Below are 17142 nucleotides of genomic sequence, written 5' to 3'. Positions count from 1 at the left end.
TAAGGCTGCTCCCCCCTACCCCAGAGGGAGGTGATCAAAGAGCAGGCCAATCAGATTATGTCAGAGGCAGTCCCTCTTCCCATTACTATGTAACCCAATTGGACTCTGAACTGCCCTGGGCTACATCTGTGCTGGGGTTCTGGGTTATCTCCATGAGTAGTCCTTGGTTGGAGTATGAGTCTCTGGGAAGTTCCCTGTGTTCAAATTTTCTTGTTCTGTTGCTCTCCTTGTGGAGACCCTGTCCTCTCCAACTCTTACTATTTCCCAGTTCTTACCTAAAATTCCATTCACTCTGCCCAACAATTGCCCATCAGGCTCAGCATCTGCTTTGATAGTCTGAAGCGCAGAGGCTTTCAAAGGCCCTCTGTGGTAGGTTCCTAGGTTGTTTCCTGTTTTCTTCTTCTTCTGATGCCCATCCTCTTTGCCTTTCCAGATGGGGATTGGGCATTTTTGTTAGGATCCTCTCTTGCTTAGTTTCTTTAGATGCACAGGTTTTAGTGGGTTTGTCCTATGTTGTATGTCTATATGAGTGAGTATATACCATGTGTGTCTTTTTGCTTCTGGGACAACTCACTCAGGATGATCCTTTCCAGATCCCACCATTTACCTGCAAATTTCATGATTTCCTTATTTTTCATTGCTGAGTAATATTCCATTGTGTAGATGTACCACAATTTCTGCATCCATTCTTCAGTTGAGGGGCATCTGGGTTGTTTCCAGCTTCTGGCTATTACAAATAAAGCTGCTACAAACATGGTTGAGCAAATGTCCTTTTTGTGTACTTGAGCCTCTTTTAGATCTATGCCCAGGAGTGGTATGGCTGGATCTTGAGGAAGCGCTATTCCTAGTTGTCTGAGAAAGTGCCAGATTGATTTCCAGAGTGGTTGTTCAAGTTTACATTCCCACCAGCAGTGGAGAAGGGTTCCCCTTTCTCCACAACCTCTCCAGCATGTGTTGTCACTTGAGCTTTTGATCTTGGCCTTTCTCATGGGTGTAAGGTGAAATCTCAGGGTTGTTTTGATTTGCATTTCCCTAATGGCTAGTGAGGTTGAGCATTTCTTTAAGTGCTTCTCTGCCATTCGGTATTCCTCTACAGAGAATTCTGTTTAGCTCTGTTCCCCATTTTTAAGTGGATTACTTGGTTTGCTGCCTTTCAGCTTCTTTAGTTCTTTATATATACTGGATATGAGTCCTCTGTCAGATAAAGGGTTGGTGAAGATTCTTTCCCAATCGGTAGGAGGTCGCTTTGCTTTGATGACGATGTCCTTTGCTTTACAGAAGCTTTTCAGTTTCATGAGGTCCCATTTGTTGATTGTTGCTCTTAGAGCCTGTGCTGTTGGTGCTCTGTTCAGGAAGTTTTTCCCTGTACCAATGAGTTCTACGGTATTTCCCAGTTTTTTTTCAAGCCAATTTAATGTGTCTGGTTTTATGTTGAGGTCTTTGATCCACTTGGACTTCAGTTTTGTGCAGGGTGACAAGTATGGATCTATTTTCATTTTTCTACATGTAGACATCCAGTTAGACCAGCACCATTTGTTGAAGATGTTATCTTTTTTCCATTGAATGGTTTTGGCGTCTTTGTCAAAGATCAGGTGTCCATAAGTGTGTGGGTTTATTCTGGGTCCTCTGTTCGGTTCCATTGATCCACCATTCTGTTTCTATGCTAGTACCATACAGTTTTTAAAACTGTTGCTCTATAGTACAACTTAAGATCAGGGATGGAGATACCTCCGGAAGATCTTTTATTGTAGAGGATTGTTTTAGCAATTCTGGGTTTCTTGTTATTCCATACGAAGTTGAGAATTTTTCTTTCCAGGTCTGTAAAGAATTGTGTTGGTAATTTGATGGGCATTGCATTGAATCTGTAGATTGCTTTTGGTAAGATGGCCATTTTTACTATGTTAATCTTGCCAAGCCATGAGCATAGGAGATCTTTCCATCTTCTCATATCTTCTTCTAATTCTTTCTTCAAAGACTTGAAATTTTTTTCATACAAGTCTTTGACTTCCTTGGTTAGGGTTACTCCGAGGTACCTTATGTCATTTATGGCTATTGTGAAGGGTGTTGTTTCCCTAATTTCTTTCTCAGCCCTTTTGTCTTTTGTATACAGGAGGGCTACTGATTTTTTTGAGTTAATTTTATATCCGGCCACTTTGCTGAAGGTGTTTATCAGCTGTAGGAGTTTCCTGGTAGAGTTTTTGAGGTCACTCACGTATACTATCATATCATCTGCAAATAGTGATAATTTGACTTCTTCCTTTCCAATTTGTATCCCCTTGATCTCCTTCAACTGTCTTATTGCTCTAGCAAGGACTTCCAGAACTATGTTGAAGAGATATGGAGAGAGTGGGCAGCCTTGTCTTGTCCCTGATTTTAGTGGGATTGCTTTAAGATTCTCTCCGTTCAGTTTGATGTTGGCTATAGGCTTGCTGTATATTGCCTTTACTATGTTTCGATATGTGCCTTGTATCCCTGATCTCTCCAATACTTTGAACATGAATGGATGTTGGATTTTGTCAAATGCTTTTTCAGCATTTAGGGAGATTATCGTGTGTTTTTTTTTTTCTTTCAGTTTGTTAATATGGTGGATCACATAGATGGATTTCCGTATATTGAACCACCCCTGCATACCTGGGATGAAGCCTACTTGGTCATAGTGGATAATATCTTTGATGTGTTCTTGGATTCGGTTTGCAAGTATTTTATTAAGTATTTTTGTATCAATGTTCATAAGGGAGATTGGCCGGAAATTCTCTTTCTTTGTTGAGTCTTTGTGAGGTTTAGGTACCAATGTGACTGTGGCTTCATAGAATGAATTTGGTAATATTTCTTCTGTTTCTATTTTGTGGAATAGTTTGAAGAGAATTGGTGTTAGCTCTTCTTTGAAGGTCTGGTAGAATTCTGCGCTGAAGCCATCTGGTCCTGGACTTTTTTTTGGATGGGAGACTTTTGATGACTGCTTCTATTTCTTTGGGGGATATAGGACGATTTAGTTGATGTACCTGGTCCTGATTCAGCTTTGGTAAGTCAAATCGATCAAGAAAATTGTCCATTTCATTTAGATTTTCAAATTTTGTGGCATATAGACTTTTGAAGTAAGTCCTAATGATTGTTTGGATTTCCTCAATGTCTGTAGTTATATCCCCCTTTTCATTTCTGATTTTGTTGACTTGGGTGGTGTCTCTCTGCCTTTTAGTTAGCCTGGCTAAGGGTTTGTCGATCTTGTTGATTTTCTCAAAGAACCAGCTCTTGGTTTCATTGATTCTTTGAATTGTTTTATTTGTTTCCAATTGATTGATTTCAGCCCTGAGTTTGATTATTTCCAGCCGTCTACTCCTTCTTGGTGTGTCTGCTTCTTCTTTTTCTAGGGTTTTTAAGTGAGCCATTAGGGTGCTTGAATGAGCTGTCTCGAATTTCTTCTTGAAGGCACTTAGTGCTATGAACTTTCCTCTTAGCACTGCTTTCATTGTGTCCCACAAGTTGGGGTATGTTGTGTCTTCATTTTCATTGATTTCTAGAAAGACTTTAATTTCTTTCTTTATTTCTTCCCTGACCCAGCTGTCATTTAGTAACAAGTTGTTCAGTTTCCATGTGTGTGTAGGCTTTTTGTTATTTCTGTTATTGTTGAGGTCCAGCTTTATTCCATGGTGATCAGACAAGATACATGGGATTATTTCAATCTTCTTGTATCTGTTGAAGCTTGCTTTGTGACCCACTATGTGGTCTATTTTGCAGAAGGTTCCATGAGGTGCTGAGAAGAAGGTAAATTCTTTTGTGTTTGGGTGTAAATTTCTGTAAATGTTGTTAGGTCCATTTGATTCATGACCTCTGTCAGAGACATTGTTTCTTTCTTTAATTTCTGTTTTGTTGACCTGTCCTTTGTTGAGAGTGGGGTGTTGAAGTCTCCCACTATTAATGTGTGGGGATCTATATGTGCTTTAAATTTTATCAATGTTTCTTTCACAAATGTGGGTGCTCTTGTATTTGGGGCATAGATGTTCAGGATTGTGATGACTTCCTGGTGGAATTTTCCCTTGATGAGTATGAAGTGTCCTTCCCCATCTCTTTTTATTAATTTTGGTTGAAAGTCTATTTTATCAGATATTAGAATGGCTACTCCTGCTTGCTTCTTTGGTCAGTTTGCTTGGAAAGTCGTCTTCCAACCCTTTACCCTCAGGTAATGTCTATCTTTGTGTCTTAGGTGTGTTTCTTGTATGCAACAGATTGCTGGGTTTTGTTTACGTATCCATTCTGTTAATCTGTGTCTTTTTATTGGAGAGTTGAGTCCATTGATGTTGAGAGAGATTAATGACCAGTGGCTGTTAGATCTCTTGATTTTGATGTTGGCTGTGGTCATCAGGTTGTGTGCTTGGTTGCTTTTTGTTTTACTGAAGTGAGGTTATTTATTTCCTGTGTTTTCTTGAATGTAGCTAGCTTTCTTGGGTTGTATTTTCCTTTCCAGTGTCTTTTGTAATGCTGGATTTGTTTGTAGGTATTGTTGAAATTTGTTTTTGTCATTGAATATCTTGTTTTCTCCATCTATGAGGACTGAGAGTTTTGCAGGGTACAGTAGCCTGGGCTGACATCTGTGTTCTCTTAGGGTCTGCATGATATCCATCCAGGCCCTTCTGGCTTTCATAGTCTCTGTTGAAAAGTCAGGTGTGATTCTAATGGGTTTGCCATTATATGTTACTTGGCCTTTTTCCCTTGCAGCTTTTAGTATTTTTTCTTTGTTCTGTATACTTACTGTTTTGATTATTATGTGGCGGGAAGATTTTCTTTTCTGGTCAAATTTGTTGGGTGTTCTGTAGGCCTCATATATTCTAATTGGCCTCTCCTTTAACTTGGGGAAATTTTCTTCAATGATTTTGTTGAAAATATTTTCTGGGCCTTGGAGAAGGGAGTCTTCTTTTTCCTCTATACCTATTATTCTTAGGTTTTGTCTTTTCATATTGTCTTGCATTTCTTGGACGGTCTGTGTCAGGAATTTTTCGGATTTTACATTTTCTTTGACAGATATATCGATTTCTTCCATTGTATCTTCTACACCTGAGATTCTTTCTTCCATCTCTTGTAGTCTGTTGTTTATGCTTACCTCTGTAGTTCCTGTTTTCTTCCCTAGATTCTTCCTTTCCATTATTTCTTCCATTTGTGTTTTCTTTAATTTTTCCAATTCTATCTTCAGGTCTTGAGTTGTTTTGTTTATTTCCTTCACCTGTCTGATTGTACTTTCCTGTTTTTCTTTTAGTTCCTTCAACTCTGTTTCTATCATTTCATTCAGTGTTTTAAGCATTTCCTTTCTAAAGGCCATAAACTGGCTGCAGCTTCCTCTATTTCTTTACGGATGTCAATATTCTGGTTGAGTTTATCTTCCTCTATGTCTTTACGAATCTTATTTGTTTCCTCTGTTATCATCTTCATGAGCATACTTGTTAGGTCATCTTCTTGGATTTCAGTTATGGTGGGGTGTCCAGGGCTACTTGCCCCTGGGTAACTGGGTTCTGGAGATGCCATATTGCTCTGTCTTTTGTTGCTTGAGCTTTTACACTGGCCTCCACCCATTGTGTTATCTTAGGTGTTTGGGGTTATTTTCTGGTGGTTCCTGGGGATCCTGTGGTGTAGAGAATCCCCTTTGCAGAAAGCTGGTTTTTCCTGAAGGATGTCTTCTCAGCTTTTTGGGTATAGTCCCTGGATGGCTGGTGTTTTTTCAGGAGTTGCTCACCTCAGGGATATAGACCTGAGTGGTAACTGTGGTCTTTGTTAGTCGAGAGGCTTCTCCTCTCACCCAGGGAAGTCCTGAGGGCAGCTGCCCTGTTTCTGGGTTTCTTGTTATAAATTTAATGATCAGCTGCTGTGACCCAGTTGGACATCAGGCGCGCCTCAACTGTTTGTGCCTGTGTCTGGAGCCCAGCTGAGTGCTGGTGCCTCGGCCCCACTAGTCTGCTAGACTTTTTCTAGGGAAGGATTGGGTGATTTAGGTCAGTACAGTTTCCTTCCTTCCTTGTGGATTCTCTGGAGACACGGACTCCCAGTGTCTTTTTTGCCCTGGTGCACACTGCTCAGTGTCTGCCAGCTGGCTGGCCACAGAAACTGCCTGTGCCTGGATCACAGCTGTGTGATGGCGGCTCAGTCTCTGCCAGCTGTCTGGTGCGCAGAAACTGCCTGTGTCTGCCTTTGCGGCCTTTGGGAGCCTTGGTGCCTCCCTAAGCTGGGTAATTTTCCGGGGATCTTTTCAGGTTGGGGGTGTCGGCTGAGTGCTCTGAGATCAGACCAGCCGTTTCCCTCCCTGTGTGTTTGCACCAGACAGTGAAACTCATTCACTGGTGCCCTGGTGCCCACAGTTCTATCTCAGGCTGCGAGTCAGGCGTGCAGGCAGGCAGGGCTCAGTGCCGGAACCTGGGTCCCCGGCTCTGGCTCTGGGCTGGCTCCTGGGGTGCCCGTGGACCCCGAGGCTTTTCCAGGGGATGTGTGGGTGACCTAAGGTCGGTCCTGTACCCTGGGGTTATCTCTCGACTGAAAATTCCAGTCTCTGATAGTGAGGTGCGCACGGTTCAGTCTGGGACCATGACCAGAGACACCAGCTTGTGGCTCTGGGCTGGGGCTGGCAGCCGGCAGCCAAGCGTCTGGTGGAACAGGGATCTCTTTCGCGGTTTAGCCGGGTGAGTTAAAAGCTGATTGAATCCCCCACTGTGGGGTATCCTCTCACCTGGGAAACGCAATGACTGTGTTTTATGGCTGTGAGTTCTGATTACTGGTCACTGTGCTGATCCTGCTGCTGCTGCTCAGAATGAGAGTCCTCCCGGCGCCGCCATCTTGCCCCTCCTCCTCGCTGATGGACTTTTTTTTTTTTTTCAATGCAGTTTATTCAGGAACCTTGAACAATCCTCGGACCCTGGGGAAAGCCAGCCCACAGCTTAAATAGCCTCTGGGTAGACAACCCAGGCGTGCCACGTGGGCAATGCAGATAGGTCCACATACATGGAAGCAAGCCAGATCCTCAGCCTTAGCCAAATGTGGAATTGTTCGTGACAGAGAGCACTCACCATCGGGAAGGTGGAAGGCGGAAACCAGCTCCATCTTTAAGGCATAGCATTCCGCAGCTCTCTACAGTTCCCCCTTTTTATTTTAGATGCATCAGGCAAGAGTAGAGGTCTGATCTCTGATATTAGAAATAAATTGGGACTTTGTACAGATGTTCATTTAGGTGTCATCCACCCAAAGAGCATCAGACCCCTCCAATAAAGATTAGAGTCTCACAACAGTGTGATGCAGCCATGATCATTCAGGCCTTTACAGCCATTGAAGCAGGACATTCTCCCCAAGCATGGTTGGATACCATAAAAAGCTAAAATGATACGCTCAGGATGCGAGGCTAAGCACTGCACTCAGGGTCAGCCGCTGATGGACTTTTAAACACGAAATTGTCATGTTATTTGCTCTAGAAAATAAAATAAAAAGAAAATCTAAAATAGAAAATATTTTTCTGACTATGAATGCCTCTGTGAAAGTGAAAAGCTCTTTGAGGACAGATGATAAAATTTGTGACTGCTTCCTTTAACAATTTAAACCTGCTCTTTTTGACAATACACACATGTCATATCTCAAGTGTACTAAAACACAGTGAAAAAAGTGTTTGGTACTTGTGTCAGCTGACAATGTTCAGCACACAAGATAGAAATTATCATGTTCTTAATAGTTTCTTTTCTGGTGACACGTGATAAACATGCATTGAATACCATAAGCTGTTGAAACAACAGATATCATTTATGTCCTAAGAATGGAAGCCAGCTTCTATATTATCCCACAACAACTTCTTTAAGATCTGATTATAAAAGGTTTAGTATGTCTGCTTTTATGTTGAGCTCTTTGCTCCACTTGGACTTTGGTTTTGTGCAGGGTGATAAAGGTGGATCTATTTGAATTTTTCTAAATGTAGACATCCAGTTAGACCAGCACCATTATTTGAAGATGCTATTTTTTTTTTCCATTGTAAGGTTTTGGCTTCTTTGTCAAAAATCAAGTATTTGTACGTGAGTGGATTTGTGTTTTGGTCTTCCATTTTATTCCATTGATCCACAATTCTGCTTCTATGCCAGTACCATGCAGCTTTTATCACTGTTGCCCTGTAGTACACCTTGAGATCAGGGTTGAAGATACCTCCAAATGATATGTTGTTATACAGGATTGTTTTAGCAATTCTGTGTTTTTGTTTTTCCAAATGAAATTGAGAATTGTTCTTTCAAGTTCTGTAAAAAGGTGTGTTTGTATGTTGATTGTCATTGCATTGAACCTAGAGACTGCTTTTGGCAGGATGGCCATTTTCACTATGTTAATTCTAATGATCCATGAGGGTGGGAGATCTTTTCATCTTCTGTTACCTGTTAGAAGAAAAAGTGGGGGAGAGCCTTGAATTCATTGGCTCAGGAGGCAACTTCCTGAACAGAACACCAACAGCACATGCTCTAAAATCAACAATCAATAAGTGTGACCTCATGAAATTGAAAAGATTCTGTAAAGAAAAGGACACTGTCATCAGAACAAAATGACAGCCTACAGACTAGGAAAGGATCTTCTCCAACACTATATCTGAAAGAGGGCTAATATCAAGAAGAGATAAAGAACTCAAAAAGTTAAACACCAACAAATGAAGTAAACCAATTAAAAAATTGGGTACAGAGCTAAACAGAGAATTTTTAATAGAGGAATATTGAATGGCAGAGAAATTTAAGGAAATGCTCAACGTCCTTAGTTATCAGGGAAATGCAAATCAAAATGACCCTAAAGTTTCACCTTACACCCATTAGAATGAAGTTAAAACCCATGTTGGAGAGAATGTGGCAAAAGGGAACTCTCCTCCATTGCCAGTGGGAATGTAACTTGTACAACCACTTTGGAAATCAATTTGGCACCTTCTCAGGGAATTAAGAATAGTGTTATCTCAAGATAAAGCTATACAACTCCTACACATATATCCAAAATATTCTCAAACATTCAACAAGGACATTAAATCAGCCATGTTCATAGCAGCTTTATTTGTAATCACAAGAATCTGGAAACAACCCAGTTGTCCTTCAGCTGAGGAATGGATACAGAAATTGTGTAACATTTACACAATGGAATACTACTCAGCTATTAAAAACATGGAATACTTGAAATTTGCAGGCAATTGGTAGGAACAAGAAGAGATCATCCTGAGTGACGTAACCCAGATGCAGAAAGACACATATGATATATACTCACTTATAAGTGGATATTAGACATATAATATAAGATAAACATATTAAAAGCAATACTCCTAAAGAAGCTAAGCAAAAAAAGGATCCTGGGGAAGATGCTCAGTCTTCATTCAGAAGGGCAAATGGGATAGACATCAACAATTGGATAAAGCAGAAAACAGAACAGGAGCCTATCACAGAGGACCTCTAAAAGACTCTACACAGTAGGATGTAGAAGCACATGCTGAGAATCATAGCCAAACTTTGGGCAGAGTGCAGGGAATCTTATGAAAAAGAAGGATGAGATAGAAAGACCTGGAGTGAACAGGAGCTCCACAAGGAGAGCAACAGAACTAAAAAATCTGGGCCCAGGTGTCTTTGCAGAGACTGATATTCCAACCAAAGCAGATATCTCAGACTCCTTGCTCAGATGTAGCCTATAACAGCTCAGTCTCCAAGTGGGTTCCCTTGGAAAGGGAATAGGACCTGTCTCTGACATGAAGTCAGTGGATGGCTCTCTGATCACCTCCCCCTGGATGGTGAGCAGTACCAGGCCACAGAGGAAGAAAATGCACCAGTCCTGATGAGACATGATAGGCTAGGGAGGACCTCCCCTATCAGTGAACTGGAGGAAGGGATGGTGTGGCAGGAAGGAGATGAGGAAGGGGCTGCAGCTGGGATACAAAGTGAATAAATTGTAAAAAATAATAATATAAAAAAACTAAAAAAAAGAAAAAACAAAAAAGATCTGAGTATTGATTTCTTGTTTGTTTATTCATAATAACCTCCCCTTTTAAACTTTGGTCCCTCTGCCTAGTCATCAAAATATAACCTAAATTAGTAATTGAATGTTTATTTACATGTATGATGGTATTTCTACATATCTATCATAGCATGTCTACTGACTTACCTACTTACCATATGTCTTACTCCTAGTGAACCTTTCACTATTCCACAGTCTGTGACTATATTTAAATGTAGGTCACATTCCACTTCTATTTTTGGTTTTTTAATTTTCTCTCTACAAAGTACTTCCTTTATTTGTTTTGTGTAAATCCCTATACGTATTGAAGTTATCTCCTTCTCCAGGCATTCTCCCTGATGTGCATTTCTTATGTGTGATTAGACAAATAATAACCTTGTGGTTGCTGATAGATGTCTGAACTCAATGTAATGTAACAAAAATGGATTCATTATTTGATAACTTTTGTCAGAGAAGTTCCATTCATTCTTCAAGATCCACTTTCCTAACGATCATGTTTGCTAAGTTCCCATTGGCTGCTTAGCGGCGAACATGGTCTTTCCTGACACCATGCACATTGAAACCTTGTCAGTTAATATGTATTCTTTATTATTTGATTTAGTGACGCTTTTGGCTTAACCCTGGGTCTTCATAATCTTATGCAGGATAAATTTCACATTAGATGCTCAACACATGTGTTGTAGATTTAAATTCAAAGTCAGCCTTCCTTCTTCAATGTCTGATCCAAATTTGGATTTTGTATGTACGTACTCTTCATTTAATTTGGAATAATGGTTTCTCACACATTCAGTAAATCTCAGAAACTCTCCTTTATAGCTTTTATTTTTCATTGACTCCTGCAGGACTCAAGTTCTCCCTGAGAACACTGCCACTGCATGCCTATGTATCCAGTTGGGAATACCAAGCGGCAGGGTTTGGCTACTTCATGCACCTGTACATGATAGAAGACATCAGCATCCCACAGCCTGCTTTCTCAACAAGAAGCTTTACTGTTTTTTTTTCTGGAGAATTAATGGAATCAGAAAACTTTAAAGCTTCGTAATTACTTGCACACATTGTGTTCACATTTTTTTTTTCAATGCAGTTTATTCAGGAACCTTGAACAATCCTCGGACCCTGGGGAAAGCCAGCCCACAGCTTAAATAGCCTCTGGGTAGACAACCCAGGCGTGCCACGTGGGCAATGCAGATAGGTCCACATACATGGAAGCAAGCGAGATCCTCAGCCTTAGCCAAATGTGGAATTGTTCGTGACAGAGAGCACTCACCATCGGGAAGGTGGAAGGCGGGAAACCAGTCAGTCTTTAAGGCATAGCATTCCGCAGCTCTCTACAGTTCCCCCTTTTGGTTTTAGATGCATCAGGCAAGAGTAGAGGTCTGATCTCTGATATTAGAAATAAATTGGGACTTTGTACCGATGTTCATTTAGGTGTCATCCACCCAAAGAGCATCAGAACCGTCTGATACCTTTTTCTCAGAGGCGGGACCTGGGGCATCAACCCGCATGCAATCAGAAATGCTCTTCTCTGGGTCGAAAGCGGCTGACCCTGAGTGCAGTGCTTAGCCTCGCATCCTGAGCGTATCATTTTAGCTTTTTATGGTATCCAACCATGCTTGGGGAGAATGTCCTGCTTCAATGGCTGTAAAAGCCTGAATGATCATGGCTGCATCACACTGTTGTGAGACTCTAATCTTGCATATATACCACAGGCAAACCAAGGAGACCAACACCAGAAGACCTGTTAAAGCTCCCATGCTCGCATGCCTCACTGGGTGCCTGTGCCCATTGATGCCCCTCACGCTAGGACTCTCTTCAGACAGAAAAGGGATCTTGGAACTACAGCCACCATTGTTACTACCAACTCATTGGCGGCTGTTGGAGCTACCACCAGGGCATTAGCCATGAGTCATACTAGGCAGACTGCTCAGACCCTGAATAATCATTTAGCCAATGTAGCTCATGCCTTAGTTGTACATAAAGGAATTAATGCTCAACTAAAAGGAAGCTTGATGGTGTTCAATCAGAGGATTGACCTCTTGCAGGAGCAAATTGATACCCTATGGCAAATCGCTCAACCTGGCTGTCAATGAAAGTATGCTGGACTTCGTGTCACTAGCATACAACATGAGAATTTTTCCTGTGCTGCAAATCTGTCTAAACAATTGTCGAGCTATATTTTAGGTAATTGGACTGGAGAATTCGATACTACGATGGAGCAGCTGAGAGTGGCCATTGTCACAGTAAATTCTACCAGAGTGGACGCAGGACTAACCATAGGATTATCAACATGGATTGTTGCAGCCATGAATCATCTGAAGGAATGGGCGGGCATGGGAGTGTTCACATTTTTTTTCAAAGAAGGTTAACATTTTATGCCAGTAGTTCTGTGAGATTAGAATAGACATTTTCCAAATCATATCAGTAACTTAAGATGAATTGTGTTTCATCTAGTACTATTATTAACTCTCTCTAATGTATATTCTACAATGAACTGTTAACCTATTGAATAAATATGCATCCATGACAATGTAAATACAAAACCCATGGCCATTCTTGTAACGCTCTGTGTAAAAATGAAACCTGGTGTATCCACGTATGTCATTAACTCCATGGCTTACATAGTTCCTCAACTTTAAGAATAAAATTTTTAACAATCATATTAACTCTCAAGTCCTTTTTTCACCATTTATGAGAAAGCTCAGAAAACTACATAATATGTTATAATTGTACAAAACAAAATGCAAAAATTATACATTTGGTCATGGTTGTATAATCTTTTTTGAATCATATAAATGTTCAATGATTCAACTGAAAATTGGGGAAGGGACATGGGAGTAAAAGAGGGAGATAGGGTGGAATTGGGAGGGACATGGAGGAGGCTACAGCTGGGATACAAAGTGAATAAATTGTAATAAATAAAAAAATTAAAAAAAAAATAGAATTCACCAGAAAAAAACAACAACAAAGATTGGGTAGGAAAGTTACATATCTGAACAAAGAAGCTGGAGGTAAGTATTTCCCTCATAGCTTTTAGTGCTTAATTAGTTTTGAACTATGAGAGTATTCCTGTGTATTCAAAAGTACTAATTTATATATATTTACCTACTAACTCTGATGTGTGGTTGAAGCCGTTTAGAGTGTTGGGTTTTTAAGCAGTAGGGATGTTCATACATCTCTGAGACTGTCACAACTCTTTCAGAGCAAACAAGCTATTCTTTACTAGCTATTATTACACAGTGTCCTTTCCCCTTGCTGATATACATATTATGAGAGTATGAGCTCTTGGTCATTTTGTTATGTGGAGCCCATCAAGATGACCTCACAGACACAGTTTGTAGCCAATTGAAAGATTTTGTTCCAGCCTGCTGGGACTATACTCATGTAATCAGGACCCAAGTGTAACACAGAATGTTTATGGTAAGTAGCTTATAAAGGCAAAAAACAATCCTGACATCTTGCTGCAAGAGGTGGTTTTGCTCAAGCAAGCAATTTAACAGAAGCTAACTCAAGTATCTTGATCTCAGGTTTCGAGAACAGAGTTGGGTAATTTTTCAGTTTTCTCCACCAAGATTAAATTCTAGTTGAAATAAAAATGGCTTAAGCAAGAGTACAGGAGGCAGGAACCTCTGCACTGTCTTTCTCTATCACCTCTTACCCCTTTCGTATCCACATCTCTTCTAGGCAGAAATTTCTTCCAATATTTTTACACCTTATAATTATACTACAACCAAATACATAAATCATATGTACATATATAGAAAGTTTAAAGATTATAAGCCATGTACATAGATATATAAAAATGCATATATATGATAGATAGATAGATAGATAGATAGATAGATAGATAACACCTCCTGAGCATGGCTATGTAATTTACATTTGTATTTGGAGACTCATGTACCTTGAAACCAAATAAGTAAAAGATAGAAAGATCAAAATGTGCATTGGCTAAAGAACCATTATGTGTGGAACATGATTTAAGGACTGTCTATTCATAGTTAACTTCATGTTAATTAAAATTAATTTGTTTCATTCACTAAAACACACAAAGGAGTTGTTTTGATTATTTTTTATAATGGTGAAATATAAGAAACCATTTAAAAAGGCATTTATTCATCTATCCTCTCTAGTTGTACAAGTCTTTTTGCTGACTCCTTTAGATTTATATAAAATGTTGTTGAAATGGAAATTTAAAAGTTCATTTCTTTTTTAATGCTCTTTAAATAATTCTATACAGCAAAATTTCACTGTGAAATACAAGATGCAGTTTTTTTCCCAATGTGTTCATCTGTTTATTCATCACTTAAAGGTACATTAGAGAGCCTGGGAACCTGATCTTTATTTTCTTACTAACAGATGTTGATAGTAAGGAACATGTAATTGAGCACTTTGGGGCAATTATTTTAAAATACAATACTCACCTTTCCAATAACTTTCTATGTGTTCTCTCGAAATTAAGACACATTTCATATTGACTCATCAAATGGCCCCATGCCTCCTCCCTTGAGACAATCCTACCTCAAAATATTCCACTTAAAATTGCCAACCCACTACAAAGGAATCATGTCAGGCCTCCTGCATATTCAGAACCGGCTGTCATCGAGTCTCGAGCCTCTTGCTGATGCATTTTAAACCTCTCTCGGTGTTTCTTTTCCTCATGCCTAGGTGATTATTGCATTCAGAAGGCATTTTTTTCCCTTTCAGTAATTCCAGAATCTTAGAGTACACCTGTACCAGTTGAGGTGTTAAAAGACAATTTAAATAGGCCAATTACTTGATTTTCTCAAATGTGTTTTGCTCTAACACACCTTTTGCCTTTTTTTCTGCAGTTTGTACCTAGCACTTCAGCATTTTCAGTAATGCATTCGATCACCTCCTTCCTCCAAGCCAAGACCATCTTCTCGTTCTTTTACTGGAATATATCTTGATTCCATTTCATTCTTTACATCCTGACACAGAACCATAGTTATTTCCATGGTGGCTACAAGGAGCTTTAGGGAATTATTTCTTACAACAGTCATTTTCTCTAACCCAACCTCCTTTATAATAATTCTCTTCATAAATTCTTATACAAACCCTTGTAGGGCACACCATGCAATTACATAGTTATATCCAGTACAGAGACGGTATTATGAACATTGGATAAACTATATAAATATGGCTGAAGAATGGGAGCTAGGGCTGCGCATGGCAGTACAGAGCTTTCATTTCAATCCTTGGGAAGCTGAGACCATTAAAAGTGAGTTCAAATCCAACCTTGGCAAGAACTGTTTCAAAGTAAAACCAGAACATGAGTTATGGGAAAGTCCCTATTAAAAAAATAAATAAATAAAATGAAATTAGAACACAGGTTATGGACTCTTGTTTCCATGTCTGAGTCTAATATATATGCCAAATTGCTTAACTGCATGTTAGAGCAGGTCTTCATGTGTTAAGCAAGACTAATAATAATATTCTGACTACAGAGAGTTCTACTGTCTATTTTTATAAAGATTTATTTATTTGTTATGTATACAGTATTCTGCATGAATGTATACCTGCAAGGCAGAAGAGGGCTCCAGATACCATTATTCATGGTTATGAGCCACCATGTGGTTGCTGGGAATTGAACTCTGGACCTCTGGAAGAACGCCAGTGCTCTTAACCTTTGAGCCAACTCTCAAGCCCTCTACTGCCTATTTTATGGGAATAACAAATGAATAAAATGGGGCTCAATAAGCATTGAAAATTTTATCATCTAAAATTTATTATGCAGATAATCATGAGCTTGAACTTCTGATCATGCTGCTTCTACTTTCTACATAGAGATAAAACAGTAATTACCCACCATGCCTAGATTTTCTTTACTCTTTATTAAAATTTTATTATTTATTAAAATTCACTTTGTATTCTGGCTGTAGGTGCCTCCCTCAACCCCTCCCAGTGCCACCCTTCCTCCTTTGTGGCCTGGCAAGGCTGCAACCACCAGGGGGAGGTGATCAAAGATCCCCCCCACTGATCCATGACAGCCTCTGCCTCCATTACTAGGGAACTTACTTGGACATTAAGCTGCCTATGGGCGACAACTGAGAAGGAGATCTAGGTCCTCCCCATGCATGGTCCTTGATTGGGGCATCATTATCTGTAGGGCCCCCTGTGGTAAGACTTTTTTTGTCTCTGTTGGTCTCCTTGTGCAGCTCCTGTCCCCTCCACGTCTTTCTGTCTCCCCTTCCTTCTGTAAGACTGCCTGAACTTTGCCCAAAGTTTGGCTATGAATTTCAACATCTGCATTGATACCCTGCTGGGTACATTCTTTCAGAGGCCCTGTGGTAGGCTCCTGTCCTGTTCCCTGTTTTCTCCCACTTCTGATATCTATACCGTTTGCCCTTCTGAATGAGGATTACGTATCTTTCTCAGGGTCATCATTCTTGCTTAGCTTATTTAGGACTATCACTTTTACTATGATAATCCTATATTATATGCCTAATATCCACTTATAAGTGAGTATATACCATGTGTGTCTTTCTGCATCTGGCTTACCTCACTCAGGATGATCTTTTCTAGTTCCATCTGTTTGCCTGCAAATTTCATGACTTTCTTGTTTTTAATTGCTGAGTAGTATTCCACTGTGTAAATGTACCACAATTTATGTATCCATTTCTTAGTTGATGGACATCTGGGTTGTTTCTAGATTCTGGCTATTAGGAATAAAGCTGATAAGAACATAGTTGAGCAAATGTCTTTGCTGTATGCTTGAGCATTTCGGCTATATTCCTAGGAGTAGTATAGCTAGATCTTGAGGTAGCACTATTCCTATTTTTCTGAGAAAGAGTCAGATGGCTTTCTCTGCAATACTTTTATTGCAACAAATGACATTTGTTATGAGATTTGTTACATATTGTGCTTGGAGAGATAAAGCTAACTGTTAAGTATGACTATATTAGAATTGTTTAAATTGTTGATTCCCTTCTGGGCAGCTGCCTTATTTCTGCATAGTTTAAAAGTTGTATTGATACTAGATTTTTATCTCTATGAAACAACTGCTATAGATATTAATATTTTCTTTTGTTTTAATGTAGAACTTTGTTATGTTTTACTATTTATTTATTTCATTTAAAACAAAAGATCTTCCTCCTTTCACCGAATGATGACTGATATTAAATATTAATGTTATTCATGTATTCT

Source organism: Meriones unguiculatus, chromosome 10, assembly GCF_030254825.1.
Source record: "Meriones unguiculatus strain TT.TT164.6M chromosome 10, Bangor_MerUng_6.1, whole genome shotgun sequence".
NCBI classification, from domain to species: domain Eukaryota; kingdom Metazoa; phylum Chordata; class Mammalia; order Rodentia; family Muridae; genus Meriones; species Meriones unguiculatus.
Note: the sequence above shows the minus strand (reverse complement) of the source record.